Source organism: Cetorhinus maximus, chromosome 19 (genome assembly GCF_964194155.1).
Source record: "Cetorhinus maximus chromosome 19, sCetMax3.hap1.1, whole genome shotgun sequence".
NCBI lineage: Eukaryota > Metazoa > Chordata > Chondrichthyes > Lamniformes > Cetorhinidae > Cetorhinus > Cetorhinus maximus.
The window spans coordinates 31,622,695-31,638,402 of record NC_135897.1 but is presented as its reverse complement, the minus strand read 5'-3'; the positions used below and the strand labels follow the sequence as shown (position 1 = coordinate 31,638,402).

The following is a 15,708-nucleotide window of genomic DNA, read 5'->3' as shown; positions in this document are numbered from 1 at the left end:
GCCGGAATATTGCCAGGGCCCATAGCCTTTGCAGCATCCAGTGCCTTCAGCCGTTTCTTTATATCCCATGCAGTGAATCGAATTGGCTGAAGACTAGCGTCTGTGATGCTGGGGACCTCTAGAGGAGCCCAAGATGGATTATCCACTCGGCACTCTTGGCTGAAGATTGTAGCAAATGCTTCAGCCTTATCTTTTGCACTGATATGCTGGGCTCCTCCATCATTGAGGTTGAGTATATTTGTGGAGCCTCCTCCTCCAGTGAGTTGTTTAATTGTCCACCACCATTCATGACTGGATATGGCTGAACTGCAGAGCTTAGATCTGATTCGTTGGTTGTGGGGTCACTTTGGTCTGTCTATCGCTTCCTGCTATGCAGTTTGGCATGCAAGTAGTCTTGTATATATAGATTCACCAGGTTGACACCTCATTTTTAGGTATGCCTGGTGCTGCTCCTGGCATGCCCTCCTGCACTCTTCATTGAAAAATAATAAACCATTTAGCTTGTCTGTTTTTGTGGGTTAACTTGTTTGTTCTTGGCATGTTTCTGGCTGCTACTACCTGCAAAAGCTAACTTGCATCTTTAGTTTCCAGCTTTCTACTAAGTGTTGACTCTCACACATCAAATCCCCTTTCACATCCTGACCGCCCACATGTTCCTTTGTCTCTTTTCTCTATTCATTCTGGCCCAAGGAAGCTGAAGGGATGCAATGTCCCTGACAATTTCCAGACAGGCAATCAGCAACAACTAAACTGAGTATCTCTCTCCCAAAAGTATTTGCTTTGTGGGCACCTCATATCATGCCAACATGAATCGAATCCTCCTCCACACAATGAGTGTGGATATTTAAATTAAAAATGAAAATGCTGGAAATACACAGCGGATCAGGTAGCATCTGCGGAGAGAGAAACAGTTGACATTTCAAGTTTGTGATCTGTCATGTGAATATTTGTTTGGCCACCTGAGACAAGATGATGGGTTACTTAATGTTGTAATTCATCCTGGCTAATGCCACTTGTGACAAAACGTTAGATCCTCATGTATTAATTTGAAATAAACTGTGAATTGTGACATCCTCCAAGTAGCTCATCTGACTTCAAGACACATTCTCCAGCGCTTGCAGCCAGTGGCCTTTTTTGTTATATGAATCTATGTGAATCACCTTCATTTTAAAACATAACCCTTGAACATAACTCAATTCCAAAATCTGTCCCTGCTGGGGGCAAAAAGTCATAAAATCATAAATTGTGACAGTAGCAATAATGTACGGCATTTTTGTTTGCCCTGGAAATTCTCAGCTTGTTATAACAATTGTGGCAAGATTAGTGGTTTCTAGGGAGGTAAGATTAATGAGCTGATTTTAAACTGGATATCAAATTAGTTGCATTCTTTTATGCAATGGGTAACAATTAATAGAAGCGGCACTACAGAGAATCCAGCCCCTGTTGGAATTTTGCAAGAATATGCATTGGGGGTCTGGCTCTGCACTGTCCTTGATGAAGGCATTAAGTGAACAATTCTCAAGGTAGCTGTTGACATAAAGACACCTGCAGGGAGTTACAAATGTGAAAAAGATGGATTTTGCTATATTTATGTAATAATTCCAATATATGACAAATGCCCTTCAGTGTGGATAAATACACAATAATGTATTTACATTTAAGTGCTTGCAGGAATGTGGACAGCATCCATGGTGACCTGCGAATCATAGAATGAAACAACACCAAAGGAGGCTATTTGGCCCATTGTGCCTTTGTCTGATCTAATCTCACTCCACTCTTTCCCCATAGCCCTGCAATTTTTTCTTTTAAGTATTTATCCAATTCTCTTCTGCATGTTATTATTGAATTTGCTTCCACCACCATCTTAGGTGATGCATCCAGATCATCATAACGCACTGTGCAAGAAAATAAGTTTTCTCACATCTCCACTGATTCTTTCGCCAATTAGCTTAACTCTACATCCTCTGGTACTGACCCTTATGCCAGTGGATACAGTTTTTCTTTATGTACTCTATCAAAATCATGAATGATTTTGAACTCCATTATCAAAACTGCTCTTAACCTTCTCTGCTCTAAGGAAAACAACCCTAGCTTCTCCAGCCTATCCACATAACTAAGGTACACCATCCTGGGTACCACACCAGTAAATCTCTTTCCAAGGCCTTGACATCCTTCCTAAAGTGTGGCACCTGGAGTTGAATGCAATACACCACCTGGTGCCTAGCCCGTGTATTTTAAAGGTTTAGCATTACTTCAAAAATTGGAAAACGTAGAGGGGAATGCATGTTGTTAATTTCTAAAACAAATTATGTCTTCGTAATTGGTTGATGCTTGCATTGCTCAAGACAAGCGGATTTTGCCTTCTGTAGGGAAGGCCTAATAAAGCCAAGAATCCCATAAGCTTTTTTAACAGCCTTCTGAACTTGTCCTGCCAGCTTCAAAGATTTGTGTTCATTTACCTCCAAGTATCTGTTCTTGCAACCTCTTTAAAATTGTACCATTTTATTGCCTGTCTTCATTCTTACTACCAAAATGTATAAATTCATACTTCTCTGCTTTAAATTTCATTTGTTAGATGTCTGCCTGTTTTACCCGTCTATGTCCTTCTGGAAATTCTTACAATCATCCTCATTGCTTAATACATTTGAGTGTCTTGTCATCTGCAAATTTAAGTCCAGGCCTTTAAAATATAATTAAAAGAACAGTGATCCTAATACTGACTTCTGGGACACTTGCCTCTAGTCTTAGAAACAACTATTCAACATTACTTTTTGCTTTCTGCCCCTTATCCAACTTTGTTTCCATGTGGCCATTGTCCCTTTAATCTCATGGACTTGAATTTTGCTAACAAGGCTATTATGTGGTATTTTGTCAAACACTTTTTGAATGTCCACCACCACGTTGCCCTTATCAATCCTCTCTGTTACTTCAGAGAGGAGTGCATGAGAGCAAGCCGTGAACAGTACCAGACAGGCATACCTAAAATGTGGTATCAACCTGGTAAAGCTATATCGTAGGACTGCATGCATGCCAAATAGTAGAAGCAGCATGCTCTTGTGTGATGATCTTTGACTCAGAAGGAATACAATAAGGAAAATTTGTAATTTCTTTATAATATCTGGAATCTATAATTGACTTTCAGAATGTTTGAAAAGAACTTTTTAAAGTTTACACCATTTGTAAAGGGATCAATGGTAATTTTCTTGAACAATAAGAAATACTGGTCCATGTGACCTGGCAGGTCTTGAACTAGAAGCAGTATCAACTGGAGGAAGTTAACATAGGAAAGTTGTGTGGCTAGACTCAAAGAAGAGCTGCAGGAGAGGAAAGAACAGAGAAGGGACGTTTACAAGGAGCTGTGTAATACAGTTAAATAGGACAGAAAGCCAAAGACAGGGTTAGGCAGGGATTGTGGACTGGATAGGTTTGCTGCTGTTGCTTCAGTTTTCCCAGAGCCAACCAGAGTCTCTTTAACAGAGTTTATTAAAGTGGTCAGATAAAGGAATCTCTGGAAAAACTGCCATCGAGACGGTCGTGAACTAAAAGAGGTTCTGCAGAAGTGTGCCATTTGGCTGACAAAGGTCTCCGCAGACCTTGCATGAGATACAGCTGCTGGGGGAACACTATGTGAGGGCCAAATCAATTGAATGGGAAAGGGAGAGATCCTACACACCAGACATCCAGTTAGAGAACTTTGGAACTACATGGTGCCACATGACTGCAAGGAGTGATATGGGTGCTTGTGGTTGTGTGAAGACATATCTTTGTGTATCAACTATTTAAAGTGAAATTTATCTTTTTATTGAAATATCATTTGCCTGTTAATTCATAGGCTAAATTTTACATTTGTCGGGTGGGCTGTCACCCGACCAGATCGGACATAAAATAGTGCGTGATGACGTCAGGCGAGGGTCCCGACGTCATCGCGCACTTGTGCAACATTTCAGTAGGCGGGTGCGCGCGAGAGTCGGCAGCGCGCCTGCCAACTATTAAGAGGCCTATTAAGGCCCTTAAGCAATTAATTAGTTTGTATTTTTCGCTGCCTGTTCAGTTGGCAGGCGGGTGAATAAGCCAGGCAGCCTTTGTATTTTTAACGAAACCTCATCCATAGGTGAGATGAGGTTTCCAATGTTAAATAAAAATCCATTAAATATTTTTCACCATCATTTTAAATATGTCTTCATGTGACTGATTCACATGTGGGGTCACGGTTATATCATCTTTAAAATCTCCACTTCTTCAGCTCCCTGAGGCAGCTCTGTGCTCTCAGGGACCTTTCAGTGCACGCTCCCCTGCACATGCGCGGACTTCTGCGCTCCCCCACCCCCACCCCGGCAGCGCTGAGCATTTCAGCACGCCTTTCACGCTGGCTGGCCGTTAATTGGCCAGCCAGTGTGAATTCGTGATCAGGGGCCAATCGTGAGTGGCGGACCTTTTCCTGGCCACTCCTGGACCCGCCCACCTAGCCCGCCCGACAACCTCAAAATTAAGCCCCATTTATTAATTTGCATTGGTTCTGATTCATGTTAAAGTAAAAATTACAAAAAGCATAATTTTGTTGGTAATTTCTTCATTTGAGAGTTGTTTGGTAAATTTGGTTATTTTGGTTTACGGTCCCCATGTGGGGACCGTAACAATAAACAGAGAAAAAGTAATCTCACAGCCAACATATCAGGTCAAAGCTTTGCAGTCCCAGTACATCTAATCGTGAATGGTGGTGGACAACTAAACAACTAACAGGAGTAGGAAATTCCACAAATATCCCATCCCCAATAATGGAAAGCCCAGCAAGTCAGCGCAAAAGAAAAGGCTGAAACATTTACAACTATCGTCAGCCAGACGTGCTGAGTGCATGATCCATCTTCACCTCCTTCTGAAGTCCTCAGCATCACAGATGCCAGTCTTCAGCCAATTCAGTTCGCTCCATGTGATACCAAGAAATGGCTGAAGATACTGGATACAGCAAAATTGAAGTCAGTGGGTATTAGAGAAAAACTCTCTAGCAGCTGGAGTCATACCTAGCACAAAGAAAGATGGGTGTGGTTGTTGGAGGTCGTTGTTGCAGTAGTTCCTCAGAGTAGTGTCCTAGGTCCAACCATCTTCAGCTGTTTTATCAATGGCCTTCCTTCCTTCATAAGGTCAGAAGTGGAGATGTTCGCTGATGATTGCACAGTATTCAGTACCATTTGTGACTCCTCAGATGCTGAAGCAGACCGTGCTCACATTCATCAATTCCTGGACAACATTCAGACCTGGTAATAAGTGGCAATTAACGTTCGCACCATATAAGTGTTAGGCAATGACTGTCTTCAACAAGAGAGAATCCAATCAGCTCCCCTAGACATTCAACCACGTTACTATAATTGAACCCCCTAACCATCAAGATCCTTGGGGGGGTTACCATTGATCAGAAATTTAAGTGGACCAGCCACATACTGCAGCTACAAAAGCAGGTCAGAGGCTGGGAGATCTGTGGTGAGTAACTCGCATCCTTGACTCCCCAAAGCTTGTCCACCATCTAGAAGGCTCAAGTCAGGAGAGTAATGGGGCAGCATTTTCCCCACATCGGGGGGCGCAAACCCGATAAGCACCCTCAATCATGGACGCACCGCCATTTTACGTGGGCGGGCCAATTAAGGCCCGCCCATCGTGACGCGTGCCCGGAAGCACTGAGCGCTCCCTGTGCAAGGGGGGGGATTCCCTGAGTGGTTCCCTGCGCTCTTTCTCCTCAACTTTGACCCCTAACTTCCCTCAGTAATCTAAAAACATTCCATCCAGACCAGATTACTTTTCTATTTTTGAGGATTATCAGCCTTTTAAGTGCATCCTCATTTTTATCCTATCCAATATCGCTACTGCCCCCTCCTTTACTTTAACAGCATCAGCATCTACCTCCCTAATGGAGATAAATGTAAAGTGCTCATTTGCTACCTTATCCATGCCCCCTGCCTCCAAAAGAATGTTTCCTTTTTAGTCTCTAGTCAACCCCACCCCTCCTTTGATTACCCTTCTACTATTTATAAGTTTATAAAAGCCTTTTGGAACCTCTTTTATGGTGGCCTTCATCTATTCTCATGCTCTTCCTCATGCTCCTCTTATTCCTTTTTTAAGATTTGTTCTGTAATTTCTATATTCAGCTTAGTTCTGATTGCATTATTTACTTATCAACTGTTATAAGCCTCCTTTTTTATCTTAATTTCAGTAACTTTAGTCATCCTGAGAGCTCTAGCTCTGGGAGTCTTTCCTTTCGCCCTGTAGGAATTATTTGTGACTTCACAGCTCCGACACTGGGTGCTAGAGTAAGTCTCGTGCACTTGTGTCTGTCTTAATAGAAACACAGAAATACACCATCTCTCACAGAGATCTATTATTTATCCATTAACATGCAGAATGAATAAGAAAGCAAAACTAGATCTCTCCTAACGTCTTTAAGTGTCAGAGCCCAACAGAAGATCATTTGAAGTTTGTTTAAGATGTCTTCTCTCTGTTTGACCAGGACATATTTGTTCTAGCCAACTGAAGTAAAGATACTGTTAAGTTTTTAAGTTCTTTCTTTTAAACGTCTCTCGTGATTTTCACATACTCATCTCACCAGTTCCTTCAAGCATGTGTTCCCCTTGTTTCTCATGGTTCAAAGTTTATTGAGATTACCTCCATAATGCATGTTACTTGTTGAAGTTTAGTGGGGATATCTCAAGACTGTAGCAGTCAGTTCTGCTCGCATATGGATCCAAGATTTGTCCTTGGTTCGCGTTGCAATTTGCACTTCACCCTGCATCTGCAGAGAGGAGAAACAATGAGCGCAAAGGCTGATATTTAGCCTTGTGGTTCTTAATTATTAAGACAGGTCAAGTAATTTGGGAGATGTTATTGAGGCTTTGAAAATGATGATGGATTCTGGTCTGGGTGTATAGGTTATTTGAGGTTGATAGGGACAGGAGCACTCAGGAGCATGCACTTAAAGTATGGAAACAAAGAATAGGTTAAAATGCCACCAATGATTCATTTTTACAGAGAATCATCAGCTTCTCAACTAGATTATCAAAATACTTGACTAGTATGAATTTCTTTTACAACCCTTCCAAAAAAGAATGATGTTATAGGAAATAGGTGGGAGGTAGCTGGGATTATTGATTTCAGTTGCTGATATTTCTTGCTTGCTTTCAGTGCTGGAAGAGGAATCTTTGCAGATTTTTTTTCTAAATTCAATGAAAGATTTGTTTTGCTTAACTGGGCTGGGTGATGAGGAAAATGAGTCATGGTGCATGTCAAATACAATGGACTCAATGGAGCAATTGGTCTTTTCCTGTCCTGCGTCATATTTTCATTCTCTTATCGACATAATTTCACATTCTGGATGTCACATAGATATAACTTGTGCTTTATGATTTTTTGAATTCTGATGCCACCTAGCGTAAATAGTAGTAAAAACTGAACTTTGTTTTCAGTGAACTGCAAGTACATGTTTTTCTCTGATTGAAATGTATACGACTTTTAAAAAGTATGGTGGTAATTTTAAAATTTCCCATCAATAATTATGCTAAAGATGATTACTATTCCTGCAGGATAGAAATTCATTCATTCATGTGTGCTCTGCCCGGAGGCAGGCCCTTGGCTCATTGTCAGCTGATGCTTCATCCTGAGCTGTTTTCCTTGGCAGTTTTTGTCAGTGGTGGTTTTCCATTGCCTTTCGCTCTCAGGAGCAGGGCGAGGAGACAGGTCCCAAGTCTACCTGAGCTGGAATTGGAATCACACCCATACTGTTGGCATTATTCTGAGCCACACACTAGCCATTTGAGCTAACCAGCCCTCAGGTACTTGTATTAATTCGGCTGTTCAGAATTTGAAGAAGCGAAGATACTTAATACTTAAATTTGTTGAAATGAAACATTTGTGGGAGGTAAGCAGAAGACAAAGTGCAGAGTCGAAGTGACATTGGAGTGTTAAACTCTCCAACATTTTCATTAATAGTTCTGAAAGAATTGCTTCTCATATTTGACCTTAGACAATATATTAATGTTAATAACTCATTGAAAGAAATATGCTAGCTCGGTTTTGTGTATGCAAGTTAGATTAATTAGCCACCAGACCAGAAAGCTGTAAAACCTTTCAAGAAATTTGAAAGATATATTACACTAAAAGATTGAATATACTAATGCATTATGTTTATTGGACCTAATTTGAATGCAATGGTTAAATTAATCTTGCTAACAAAAGATATGTTAGTGTGGATGGTTGAATGTAACAACTGTCCTGGCTTTCTGATTTCTAATCTAACCATTTAATATAAGTGCTAAAGTGTAATATATAGCAGGGGCCAATCAGATGTGATCACATTCTGGCAGAAAAATAGAAAGCGGACATTACAATTCAAACCACCTATATAAGTTTAAGTTGTAACCCTATACTGCTTCAGGCCCTGTACTCCTGGATAAGTCTCGCAGTCAGTTTACGTGAAAGCCATATCAAGGATGTAAATTACTGAAAGCCTACCTTCCAATGCGTACTGGTGTCTTGAAATTTAGCTGCAGGAAAGAATTTCTAGATCAAAGAGCAATCTTGGGCATTTATGCTTCAGAACTGTCCATTTGGTAACCAGCGCAGATCAAACATTATCAGGGCACAAGGACAGAACAAAAGGCTTCGTGAAAAACCAAGTTTCTGTAGAACTGTCTCCAGAGATGTATGTTCCAAGTTCCAAGAATTAGCAAAGTTTCAAGACATCTTATTATTTTTGAAGCTGTTTTAAATCACTTTTGTTGTAATTTGCTGAAATCTGCTATGTCTGCTCTTACTCCTGTTCAATTTTGTGGTGTAAACCAAGAGATAACAGGCAGACTTTCTGCTTTATCACCTGGGTGATGACCAGGCCAAGCACATTGCCTACTCTTCATACAATAGGGCCAATTTTGTTCCATTGGAATTAATGGAATGCTAATGAGGCGGGTTCCACAACAAGCAGGCTGTCTGCCCCACTTAGCCACTGTCTAGTCCATAAGATTGAAAATAGCCTCAACACAGTGTCTCAGTGCCATTGTCTGAATCTGGACAACAGAGTATGAGGCATTTTGAACTACTTCCAGTGAGTTTATCAGCAACATAGGAGATCAATTGTTATTATTTATTACCCCAGACATTGAACACTATCTGAGACATTGTGCTTCAATTCATTGGACACTTGGGCTTGTTTATAGTAGCAGCCATTTGGCATGAGAAAAATATCTGAACACTGTTTGAATTGTACCAGACAATTGTGTCAGGCGAGACATTTCCCTCTGTTTTGTGGTTCTGGAAGGCGTTAAAGATCCCATGACACTATTTGAGGAAGAGAGGGAGCTCTCCCAGCAAACTTTTGTTCCTTGACAACTAAAAATAAAGATGAACTGATTATTCATCTGTTTACTGTGTGCATTTGCCTTTGTAGCAGTCACACTTCAGAGCAGTTCATTGATGTCAAGCAATTGATGGTGAGGTGGTAAAGTATGATTTAAGTGCAGATATTTCCTTCCTTAATCTACAACGATGTATATCTCTGATTTTGGTGAAACTTTAAACGAGCAATTGTTGGAGTGGCAGTTTTAAGAAATTAAATGGCATTTTCCTTTTCCTAAATTTTTCTTTGCACCTTATTTTTCCTAAGACCTTAATAGCATTAAGTTTCTTTCATTTGCTGTATTGCAGAAATCCAAAATAATTACTAAAAACTGTAGAACTTCAGTTTGAGTATTTGAAAATCAAAGTTATCTTGTTTTATACATTTATTTCATAAAAATAGCTTTAGGTACGAATACAGCTGAAAATGTATTGATTCAACAAAAATTCAGACAAAGAATAATAGTGAATGATCATGAAGGAGGACAAAGCCTGTCTAATTCTTCATGCTGGCTCAGAATTAAAGAGCTTGCACTAATATAGTGCCTTTTGTGTTCTCAGGATATCTTAATGTACTTCATGGTCTGAGATATTTTTGAAGCATAGTCACTGCTGTAATATAGGGTAACACGAGCAAATTTGTACAAGCAATGTTTTACAGACACAGTGAGATAAATGACTACTCAAACTACAATGACAGTGTTTGAGGGATAAATGTTGGTCAGGACATTGGAAAAACTCCCCTGCTCTTTTTTGAATGGTGTGATGGAGAGAGAGCAGATAGGGTTTTTGTTTCTCATCTGAATGCCAGCAACTCCAACAGAGCAGCACTCCCTTGATACTACTCTGAAGTGTCAGCCTAGATTATGTGCTCTAGTCTCTGAAGTGTGGCTTCAACCAGGGAACAATAGACTTTTAGATCAAGGTGCAGTTTGTGCAGTGTTCAGTTATACTCCATTATATGTATTAAGAATATGCTTCTGCGCCAATGCAAGGCAGGGCTGATACAGATTATTTTAATATAGTTTATTGTTGAAATAAAGCAGGCAGGGTATATATTTCTAACATTTTGGGTGGAACTGTCCCAGATTTGCACTAAGTGCGGTAGCAGGCGGGTAAAATGATGTTTTACCCACTGGCCACAATGGCGGCTTCTCACGCCATATCATCCCAATCTCACCGCGTTAATTATGCATTCCCGGGAAACACACCATTTCCGTGGCGGGCGTGCTCTCATTCACCCGCCATGCCATCACCTCGCCGCTTCATCGCATTGGGCACAACATTTAAAGTGCAGCCGCGCATACACCTCTGTGCTTCCAGCCCACAACTGCTGCACAGAAGACAGGATGGCCCCAAAAAGCAAAAAGACTACATCCCCTTGCTTCAATGATGTGTCCCTCAAGTGCCTTTTGGATGCCATGGAGGCCAACGGGATATTCTCTACCCCCGCTCTGGTCGCGAGATAGTCGCATCATCAATCCAGCATGGGAGGCAGTGGTAGTGGTGGTCAGTGCCAATGCCCTGCAAAAGAAGACAGCCACCCATTGCCACTACAGGATGAATGATCTCATCCAGAGTAACTCACTCTTCTCATCACTCTCAACTCACACTCATAAACCCATCACACATCCACAGGGATCTCACAACTCAAGGGACAACACCACTAACTCTCACACACACCCTCCTATCTCCATCAGCTCATATCCTCTTGAGCTCGTGTCACCATCCTGTCTATGGCTACACTCACCACACAAACATTCCATGCAGTGCATTGCGTGCTGCTTACTCTCCTCCATCTGTTTCCATGCAAGAGAAGCCTGCTCATATCAGCAGGGAGATGTCCAAGATGGGGGATGGAGTGGCTCACATTAGGCCCCCCATTCACTTTGAGGAGTGTGCCATCGCGCTGACTGGTAAGGACATGGACTGTGCCCACGGTGATGGTGGGGTCGACGGTGAACATCCTCATGAGGATCTTTCAAGGCATCATCCCTCTCAAGGTAGTGCTCTTTCTCCTGCTTGTGACTCTGCTGACATGCACTAATTATCTCTACTTTGGTTCACAGGGAGTTCTGCCAAGCGACCGACACCCTCAGCCAGCCAGTCCCTCAGCTCCATCCAGGTCCTCGCCTCCAGCCAAGGGGACACCTCTTGCATTGAAGAGCTGGAAATAAGCAGCCTGGAAGACCCATCACAGCGCTTACCCACATCCTACACCAGTGCAGAGACACACACCTCAGTGGAACCTAGATCTGGAGCAGACTCGGGTTCACAATCTGGTGCTCACCGCACAGACATGTGTCTGCAGCAGGAGGAGGCAGGTTCAGCCGAGCTACCCGGCACTCTGAGGACTGCTGAGGAACAGGCATCTGTGAGGTCTGAGCCAGATGACGAGCCTCTGGATTTGGCCTTCCAGCTCATCGTGGAAAGTCAGCAGAAGGCAGGGGAACATCCCGCAGAACTGTTGGAAGCCCTCAGCAGAGTGGCTCATGAGTCAAAGGAGCGCATCCGCCTGCACTCTGATGAAGTGGTTCCCACATGTGCCCGTATGGAGGTCTCCATGGGGAGGATGGCAGACGCCATGGAGTCCCTGGTCCAGCAGAACGCAGAGATGTGTGCAGACCTGCACTCCATCGTGGGAGCCATGGGTGAGCACCTGCAGTGGCAATAGGAGAGGGAAACGGGGCACCTTGACGTTCCTCCAGGTGCTCCTTCCCCTCAAAGAGTCAGGCTGGAGCCCTCAGGCACCCAAAGGGTTGAGGAGCAGCAGCTGGACACCCCTGGGTCATCCACTGAGGAATCTCAGAGATTCTCCTCTCCCTCCAAGTCCCCTTTGTCTGTGACCCCCCTCAACCTCATCCTCTAGTAGCTGGCCTACAAGTGATGCTGGAGGGAGAAGTGTTTGTGTAGCAAGGCCTTTCAGCGCCTTGTGCAAACATTCTCCCACGCACGCAGAACAATAATCTCACTGTCCTGAGCATTTTCAATGCTGCCTGCTGGGGTTCACTTTCAGTTGTCCATCTGAGCTGACCTGCACCTCCACCCACCCAGTGATCACACCCCCATGCAGCACCTGATCTCGCCTACCACAACTCTCGTTTCACTTTCGATTTAGACAGCATGGTGGTGATACAATATTTTGTTTGCTCCCCCATCTTTTCCCTTCCCCAGTCGCCCATTTCCTTACCTCCATCGCAGTTGACCCCGCCAGCATCACCTTCCAGCTGCCCTCCCTGACCTACCAGCCACAACTCTTTTCCTTCAGGGATGTCCTGGTGAATGTGCACGTTCCCTTCCCTCCCTAACATCCCACCCCCATCCACACTGACCTCCCTGACCACCTCCTTCCCACCCCCCAGGGTCTGTGTCTGCCTCCGAGGCCTCACCAACCACCCTTGCTATCCATTCTACAGCTACCGTCGAACCCTAACCCTCCCACTCTACTGCCTCACTCTGCCCTCGTCATTTTCACAATTCCCTCATTCTATGCCAAATATCAGTTTGCTCCCCAGGAGGCAGTCATGAACTCATCACAGCCCTCTCTTGCACATTCGCCTGGACATCCCTCCCCCTCCAGACCCCTCCCCTCCCTTGGAACCCCTTCCCCCTTTGGAACTCCCCCCCCCCCTCCCCCCACTTGGCCCTCCCTCCAACCCCCAGGACCCTCCACCCCTATTTAGTCCTTCCACCTTCCTGCTTCCTTCAGACACCCTTACTTCTTCTGCCACCCTTAGACCTTCACCCCTCCTGACTCTTTCCTCTGGCCTCACTTCTCCCTCCACCCTCACTTCTTCTTCCAGCCTTACTCCCTCTCCTCTCCGCACTGTTTCGCCCCCTCCGAACTCCTTCCCCAACACCTTACACCTACCTACCCAGTTGCCATCTTCTCCAATGTTATCCCCCTCCCCCCATACTCCCTCCTCCCTCCCAACAGCACCCCTCCCTGACACCTTCAATTCCCCCCTCCCAACCTCACTCCATCCTGACACCTCCATCCCCTCCCTCCCAACCTCACTCCATCCTGACACCTCTTCCTCTCCCAGTTGATCCTAGACCTACCTCTCCCAACCTCCGATTACATCTTCCTCTCCCAAGCAGAGCAGGACGTCCCTCTCCACCCCCTCGACCATCATCCATTGTGAGCATCAACGGTGACTTTCCAACTTCCATGAGCTGCTTTGCCACAGAGCCATGTCCATGAGAATCCACCCATAGATGTTCCTGCAAGGTCTCATCACTGTCGGGCTCCAGCAACCTCTGCTCCTCGAATGTCTGCAATGAGCAAGACCCTGGCACTAAGTCCTGACTTCTGCATGTCGCACTTGTCAAGGTGTATTCTGCACCGGAGTACAGTCATACCAACATTGGCGGACGATCCAGCACTGGGGGGATGATTCTGGTGAGCTGGCCTGATAATGATATGCAGATGTATTACAATGAGATTCCCAACACCCGATGGCAGGGAACGCAGCCCACCATCGACGGGCTAAGCAGATGATCGCAAACTGGTTTCACGACATCGTGAAACCGATTTATGGCCGCCTTGCCATTTTGTACGCTCATGCCACTAAGCATGCCCAACACCAGCAGGGATGGAAAATTCTGTTCTTTACCTTTATTTGGTGTGTACTTTTTGTAATACAGTTTCAAATATTGTATTATTTGCAAATACAGTAAGTTCCTGTTTTGAGTTGCCTCATTCAACGTCACTTTGCTTTAGCATCGCAGTCCATGTCCAAATGCTGCAGGACCTGGACAATATTCAGGCTTGGGCTGACAACTGTTAAGTAACATTCACGCCACACAAGTGCCAGATAATGACCATCTCCAACAAGAGAGAGTCTAACCATCGCCCCTTGACACTCAGTGGCATTACCATCGCTGAATCCCCCACTATCAACATCCTGGGGGTTACCATTGACCAGAAACTGAACTGGACTAACCACAAATACTGTGGCTACAAGAGCAGGTCACAGGCTGGGAATTCTGCAGAGAGTAACTCACCTCCTGACTCCCCAAAGCCTCTCTGCCATCCACAAGACATAAGCCAGGAGTGTGATGGAATACTCCCCACTTTCCTGGATGAGTGCAGCTCCAACAACACTTGACACCACCCAGGCCAAAGCAGCCTGCTGATTGACACCCCATCCACAAACATTCACTCCCTCCACCACCAACACACTGGCAGCAATATGTACCATCTACAAGATGCACTGCAGCAATTCACAAAGCTTCCTTAGACAGCACCTTCTGAACCCACAACCACTGCCACTTAAAAGGGCAGGGGTAGCAGACGCATGGGAACACCACCACCTGGAAGTTCCCCTCCAAGCCACATCCTGACTTGGAAATATATGGCTGTTCTTTCACTGTCGCTGGGTCAAAATCCTGGAACTCCCTCCCTAACAGCACTATGGGTGTATCTGCAACTCATGGACTGCAGCAGTTCAAGAAGGCAGCTCACCACCACTTCTCAAGGGCAATTTGAGATGATCAATAAATACTGACCTAGCCAGCGACGCCAATATACCATGAATGAATAAAAAATGTTTATAATAGGGCTGGTATGCACACTTAGCTTCAGGACATTCACTTTAGCGTCGCTTCGCGCTGTGGCAACAGCATGCATGGCCCAATTAGCGCCATTTAGAACGTGCCCCCTCTGCTCCGTGTCTCTCTCCAGCTCCCTGAGTCTCTCTCCTGCTCCCAGAGTCTCTCTCGCCGACTCTCCCACTTATTGTTTCCCTCCACCACCCTCCCACTCATAGCTTCTCTTGCTCCCTTGCTTCCTTCCTCCCTCTTGCTGTTCCTTGCCTGAGCCTTCGTTCACATTGAGGGTTCGGGAGATGAAGAGGTGAGTGGGAGAGAGTTGGACAGGGAAACAGCGAGTGGGAGAGAGTCGGGCAGGTAAGCAGCAAGTGAAAGAGAGTCTGGAAAATGGGAAAGAGGCAGTGAACAGGAGGTAAGTAGAAAGAGTTATTTATTTTTAAATTTATTGTATTTTAAAAGTTTTAAAATTTATGAATACAGGAACTTAGCAACGTACAGTATTTCAACTTACAGGGTACAGTATTTTCATGTTTCTTTTTCTGACCGGAAAGGCCCTACAGAACATAACTACAGCCTTTAAAATACAAGCAAAATACTGCAGATGCTGGCAATTTGAAATAAAAACAGAAAATGTGGAAAACCTCAGCAGGTCTGGCAGCATTTTTCCAGCATTATCTGTTTTTACTACAGCCTTTACATTGGTTGTAATGGGAAAATCAGGTTCGCATAAAGTTGTTTCACTTAAAGTTGTACTTGTCAGGAAAACAACTTGAAATGAGGACT

General features: G+C 44.2%; 1 protein-coding gene across 1 annotated transcript in view; it reads left to right on the top strand.

Annotated features, from left to right (window-relative positions):
• The window catches only part of clstn2a (calsyntenin 2a), a 524,817-nt gene that overhangs the window by 483,620 nt on the left and 25,489 nt on the right, over positions 1–15,708 (top strand). The window lies entirely within an intron of this gene.